This window comes from Xiphophorus couchianus, chromosome 5, assembly GCF_001444195.1.
Source record: "Xiphophorus couchianus chromosome 5, X_couchianus-1.0, whole genome shotgun sequence".
NCBI classification, from domain to species: Eukaryota; Metazoa; Chordata; class Actinopteri; order Cyprinodontiformes; family Poeciliidae; genus Xiphophorus; species Xiphophorus couchianus.
This window is the reverse complement of record NC_040232.1, coordinates 21,233,041-21,239,863: the sequence shown is the minus strand read 5'-3', so window position 1 is coordinate 21,239,863 and position 6,823 is coordinate 21,233,041. Positions and strand designations below refer to the sequence as shown.

The 6,823-nt window shown below is 38.7% G+C and overlaps 1 long non-coding RNA gene across 1 annotated transcript; it reads right to left on the bottom strand.

Moving 5' to 3' along the window:
* Window positions 1-4,298: 4,298 nt before the first annotated feature.
* On the bottom strand, window positions 4,299-4,933 carry LOC114145268 (uncharacterized). Its single transcript, XR_003595650.1, has 2 exons — window positions 4,512-4,933; window positions 4,299-4,398 (listed from the first exon to the last, which is right to left on the bottom strand). It is a non-coding gene; the product is annotated as an uncharacterized LOC114145268 (long non-coding RNA).
* Window positions 4,934-6,823: the final 1,890 nt, after the last annotated feature.

The following is a 6,823-nucleotide window of genomic DNA, read 5'->3' as shown; positions in this document are numbered from 1 at the left end:
GAGATAGTCCAACTGGCCTGAAGGATTTTATCTAGCAGGTGCTTTTGTTCAGTAAATAGGGCCATTACCTTATAAGTACCCTGGTAATGGCCTCAACGCATCTCACAGTTGCACAATTGTTCCTTAGACTTCGACTTCGACTGACTTTGTTGTCATTTTCAATGCACAGGGTGTATACAGAACGAAATTTCGTTGCATACGGCTCAGGATAATGTTTGAGGTTCCAATGTTGTGAGTAAAATAAAATACAGTATAAAATATGAATATAAATCTAAATATAAAATATAAAGTGCAGGACTGACAGTAAAATAGAAGTTATTTAGCTCTGTACATGTGCAAGGTATAAAGTGGAGACCAGTTTTTGAGTGCAGTCCAGTTAAGAGTTCAGCAGTCTGATGGCAAGTAGGAAAAAGCTGTTTCGGAACCAGGTGGACCTGCACCGGATGCTGCAGAACCTCTTTCCAGAGGGCAGCAGGGAGAACAGTCCATGGTGGGGGTGTGAGGGGTCACTGATGATGTTTCAGCCTCAGGACACGCATCCTGCATCGATGGTTGACCTGACACTTCGCCCTTTTGCCTGAGCTGGGTGTGGAAGGTTGTTGCCGAAGCAGTTTCTCCTTGTGTGCCTTCTTCTCACTCACATGAGAGTTACCGAACTCTTTTGCAAGCTCAACCAGGAAGTCCACACGTCTCTCCTGCACCCCAATGCATGCCTGATAAAGCACATGTGCATTCAGTGCTGCCATGTCAATCATGTTTGCCAGGTTTGCTGACCAGCTGTCACATAGTGATGGAACCTTGGTCACCCCCCGCAAGATTATGACTGAAATAAATGCCATTAGTTCTTGTGAACTAAATAGGTGAAGCAGTCACCTATTTATCCTCCACAGCACAAAAGGCTGCACGCAAATTTGCATGTGCTAAGTCTCCCAGATTTCTTTTGCTTACACTTTTTGCATGATTTTTTTGAGGTGGATCAACACAATTAATACCCTCTTAGCTTTATTTCAAAGAGAAACATTACTCATTTCTTTTAGAAAAACCTTTGCATATTTTTTGAAACAGATTGTATGTTTTGCAAACTCTATGTACATTTGGCAAAATGACCTGGATAATGCAGCACAACATCATGGATCAGCTGCAAAAGGTCACATCTCTCCAAAAACACTTCATGTATGCTTCAAAACTAAACTGAAGAGCACTACCTACAGGAGATCTGATCTCCTGCAGGTATCATAGATACCCACCCCCAACATGGACTATTCACATTCCTACATTCTGGCCTGACGGTCAACGGCCACATTTACAATTGAAGAAGAATGCTAATTTGAGCCATCAGAGTCGTCAGGGTGGACTCAGGGCCTTTTGGCCCTGTTCAGCCATTCTAGGGAGAAATCGAAAACCCAGCCATTCTAGGCATAAAGAAAAGGTGGGAAAATAATTGTAAAAATATATATATATTTCTAGGATTCTTTTTCCAGGTGGTCAGTTGTAATTTTCTCCAAATACAAAGTTGTTATTTGGAAAATACATAAGTAGTTTAGTTCTTTAGGGGTTTCTTGATGCAGGGGAGCTGCCAGGAAACTTGGGACCCATGACAAAAAATTATATTGCGCCCCTCTGCTGTTACAATTTCTTGAGTTTTTTTCACAATTTTAAAGGCATGTAACTGCCTTGCTTTCTTGTCATGAGTTTGCTATGAGACAGATAATCTGTGAAAACATGAATCTCATCGACCTCCTCCCTGACCTACTATTGACAGCTAAAGATTGTGATTGACAGAGCTAAAACCCACCTCATGCCTCTGCTTGGTTGTTTCTAGAGAGCACTGGGAAAAGGCAGAGGAATTAAATTATCAGATAATCTCTCAACATATTGACAGTCTTAACAAATATGTACTTTTTGTTAATAAAAGTTACATACTGCAGCTTTAATTTCACTTAGGAGGGGACGGGTCAGGAGGGACGTGGCAACGGATATCTGTAATTTAAGATTAAGGAAGGACTATCTGGACTGACAAGAGGCTGTATTTTATTATAATTTTATAAAGATTGTTTTAATTTCTGTCTTTAATAAATATATTATGTTATTGTGTAATTGTAAAAAGAGGAAAAATCTACATAGACTCCCTGGAATGATGCTAACTAGCTTGTCTCTGAACACAGTGTTGCTCACCTTTTTCACTGGGACAGGGGGAGGGATTATTCTGCTATGGGGGTTAGAGCTGCTGCTGACTGACTCATCTGTTAAGTGTGGTAAAAGGTACAGGTACAACTTAAATATATGAATATGTTGGTAGATTTTTTCCCCTTCCTTCTTTAAATGCTAGTGAAATGGAGGCAAACAGTCTGTAGCTAAGTTAACTATCCTAAATGGTTGATAATCTCACATGGTCTACTCACCTCTCGGAGAAAAACTGGGTTACAAATTGACACTCTTGTCATATTTCTCTCTCTCCTTTTGAAAACCTAACTTTATTATTTTTCTTGGCAGCATAGTACTTGCCACAGTCGTTCTTGTTGTCGTATACTGACTGCTGCTGAACATCGTCACCGTCAAGTTCGCCAAGCAGGAACGAACCATTCCATGCAGATCCAGGGAAGAGGGGTTCAGTGCAAATATGGATGTGTGCGTTTTGGTCTTTGAGTGGTAACATTTATTTTTTACTGATAATTTTTTTTTTAAAGAACACGATATAATTGATTTTGTAATTGACAAGGCCAAAAACTTTTTTTCTATTTCTATGAAGAAAAAAACAAAAACAAAACCATTTTGTGGAGGGCCTCCTGTCTCTCAGGGGCCCTTGGAATTGTCCTAACATTTCCCCCCTTAATGGAGGGAAAGTTAAAGAGGGAATGTCTTGATGTCACAATTTTTTTTTTACTTGCAATAATTTTCTTCAGTAGAAGGAGGGACTGTGTTGATTGACAATCTTTTTCACCTGTCTGCCATATTGGATTTAACTATTTTTTTGCACTTGCACTGGGTGGACAGTAGTTGATGGTGTATTGTCCACTTCAGTTCTGTGTGCATTTATTGTCCACTTCAGTTCTGTGTGCATTTATAACATAAAAATCCACAAGAAACACAAGAAAATGGCTTTTATGTAGCTGTCTACTACAGTGATCACTATGCCTGAAAGGGTTAATTTTCCTATCATTGTGAGGTAGTGTAACTAGTAGCATATTACTACAAAATTTGAAAGCTAGTAATTAGTTATTTCAGATACAGGTCAAATATTAACTCACTGGTGACTATTGGGTTAAACTGCTCAACTGCTTGTTCACACAATTTTCAAATCTACTAACCAAACTGCAGCAACTAAATTGTACAGGGCATCTAAATGTGGTGAAAATGACTTTGTGAAGTTCAAAGCTTGCATCAGAATGGGCAAGGAAGAGGATTTAAGAGACTCTGAACATGGTTTAGTGGTGTGAGGGATATTTTAGTGGCACACTTTGAGCCTCTTAGTGCCAACTCAGCAATTATATGCCTGAGTACTGCTGCAGACGGTGCCATTTCTTAACCTTTTACAGAGTACTGTCTTGACTTTGCCTTATATTACCTTGTAGCCAAGGTGATGTATATGTATCAATGCCTAGCATCAAATTAGAAGCAGTTTTACAAATGTAAGCAGTCTAGTCTGCCAAGTTCTGCTAATTTGAGTCGTAGATGCATACAGTTATATCTGCTATTTTCAAATTAACATCTCTATCTGGTTTGGAAACAGCTTGACAGCAAAAAACCCCAAGCCTTTTTCTTCTGCTACCAGTTGTTGAAAATTGGCAGATTATAATGTATCACCTTCTGCTGTTTAAAAGAACAATTACAGCACCTGACTTGCACCTCACACAAATGTATTGTCAACAGGATGTTCATTGTGGACACAATGTCCACAACGAACAATCACTTAGCCATTTTATGTCAATGGCTAAGTGAAGACATAAATATGTCTGAAGATGGAGGATGCAGAATGGAAAACCAAAGGTCTGCAGCCAGATGTGCAAAAGTGACATATTTGCAGTAGCTTTGATTTCTGCAGCAAGAAACAATAAACAGTGACAAGAAGTCAAAGAAGAAGATGGACAGAGTGAAGCAAGTGTTGATGATTTGTTGAATAGTAGACTAACATTAGTAAGTGAGGGAGACAGTAATGAAGAGATCTTCATTACTGGGACTATTTTACTGAAATCACTGTATTGCATTTTTAAAGTATTTTTGCACTTTATTAACAAGCACTTTATTTAGCACTGCACTTTAAGCATAGATTTGCACATCAGTAACAATTTGCACACAAGAAGTTTTAATTGTATTTATTGAGTATTTTTAGACATTAGCATGTAGCCTTTTGTTCTGGGCTCTGCACAGCTGCTCCTCATTGACGAGTGAGGTGGTTGCCTGTGGAGGGAGGATAATTGTTACTCAGAGCAATGGGCTACTAGTGGGTAAAACTGAGCAAATGCGTTGTGCATAATCTGTTGGGTGTGGAGTGCTAATGTAGAGTGACTCACCTGTCTTTTCTGTGTCCTCTCCAGGGTGTTTGGACAAATACTGCCCTGGGGGTCCAGACACCATATATAGTCTCCGGGAGAGGCCATTGAAAAGTGTGGGGGGGGGAATTGTTTATGGGTTTTGTGGTGTTTCATTTGGTGTAATGATAAAACATAAAATATTTATAAAAAGTAAATGGAAATGTTTATATTTAGTAAAAGGTATTTTAATTAAATAAGTGGATATTGATGAATTGAGATTCCCTTGTGAATTAAAGGTGGTTTGATCCGTCACAGCTGGGACTATTTAAGACTGCAGTTTTCACCTGTGAAGTGTTGGTTGATGTTGTGTGAAGAATAAAACCACTGCTGTTTTCCACCTGACTCTGCCTCAACGCTTCATCGTCACTGTAAAATCCTACCGCGAACGGCTACCTTGTTACAGAGACACTGACATAAATAAGGTCATAAGGTCAAAGTTTGTGTTTTGTAGCTCTGTAAAGTAATGCTAATCTACTGCCCAACATTACTATGCTAAATGTATGTAGTAAAGCCTGGTAAATAAAAATGTTTTTAATGGATTAGGGTTAGCCCTATACCCTTAAACCAATGCTCAAATTAATTACATCATGAACTAACATCCATCTGTCCGTCCGTCCATCCATCCATCCATCCATCTTCTTACACCCTTATCCCCAGTCAGGGGGACTTCTGGTGCCTATCTCCAGCTGTCCATAAACTAACAATACTTTATTATTAACATTAATATAAAACATAAACATGCATCAATTAAACAGCCAATCTTAAACTCATATAATTAGTATCACCAAGAAACAAAGTAAAAACTAAATATTCCTACTTAAAACTGAACTAAAACTAACTTAACCTTAAACTAATAGGACAATGTATGCATTAATGTTTGAGGATTATCTTGAGCGATCATTGCCTGACCAGTCACGGTGGACCACCTGGACCAGTAACGCCGGGGCCAAATTAATGTCCCAGTCCAGTCATGGTGAGAGACCAGCTGGACTGGCTTCATGCACTGCAAATGTTTCAAAATTGTGAAACATAACAAGAATACAGAGTTGTTGCAGTGTTGCTACCAGGATTGTATTTTTTCACACTCTTTTTAATCTCCTCCGCTCTTGCTGGTACAGATAATAGCTTTCTTGGGACAGATATGAGGAACGAGAGACACTAATGAATTCTTGTATCACATCTGCCGGGGAGCTCGCCACATGTCAGGTATTTACAGGAGGCTGATGGGGAGCTGTACTGTCCTCACACATTAACTATTACAGCTACCAGCTGCTACTTCTGCCTCCCAGTGTGGCTAAACCAGCATTTGAAAATAAAATGACAATTTATTCCATCGCTATTAATATCTGTAAACAGGATTTTTATTAAGAAAAATAAATAGATGTCCTTTTAATTGCAGACAATGGATCTGATGTCTGAATTTTATGTATACATTTTTAATCTTTTTACAACTGAAGCTAATAGAAAGTAGCAGCAATAAAATTGCATTGGGTGTTCCAGAAAAAGATAAAACACAAATTCTAAAACCCAAATTTACATTTTGTACAAATGAAATGTCTCTGTGGAAAGATGGTACCATTGGCATGGCCCGCTCTAAGTAATTCCACATTCACTCAGTCATCCAGACAGACCATTAGACCTCATTATCTCCCACCCATCAGCCTCTCAAATGAACAGCAAAGAGAGAAGAGGGCCCACGCAGATAAAAGGGTGATTAGGAGATGAGTCAGCTGCTGGAAAACCTGGAGCTGTCCCGGGGTATCTGCTGAGGTACAACTGGGAATAAGAGAAAAGATGTGGCCAATCTTTTTTTTAATGAAATAAAAGGTAGGTCTGCTAGTACCAAATTATCACCAAAACATACAAAGTTTGACCTATAGAAATATAATGTTTTAACAATTTGCTGAAGATATTTAAGTAGAATGAATGTGTACTTTTGATTAATGTAGAGGATAATTGTAGAATTATACAATGTTAAATACTTAACTGACTAATTGTTCTTCTTTGCATCCTTTCCGTTTTTTGAATTGCAGTGCGAGTTTTTGTTTGCAGCATTGTACTTTTTATTCAGACTCATGTGGGTCACCGGTACCCACTCCACCTGCTTCTGTCATTGTGTCCTAAGACATTTCACCCACCTTGCCTGCTGGTGTTGGTCAGAAGGGCCGATTAGAAATGGAAATGCTGATTTCATTGTTTTGTCCTAATAAAGCACTACATAAAACTGACTTCATTTCCTTCTTTCAGTTTTTAGTACTCATTTCAGTAACTTTAGTGTTAAAGTTATGAAC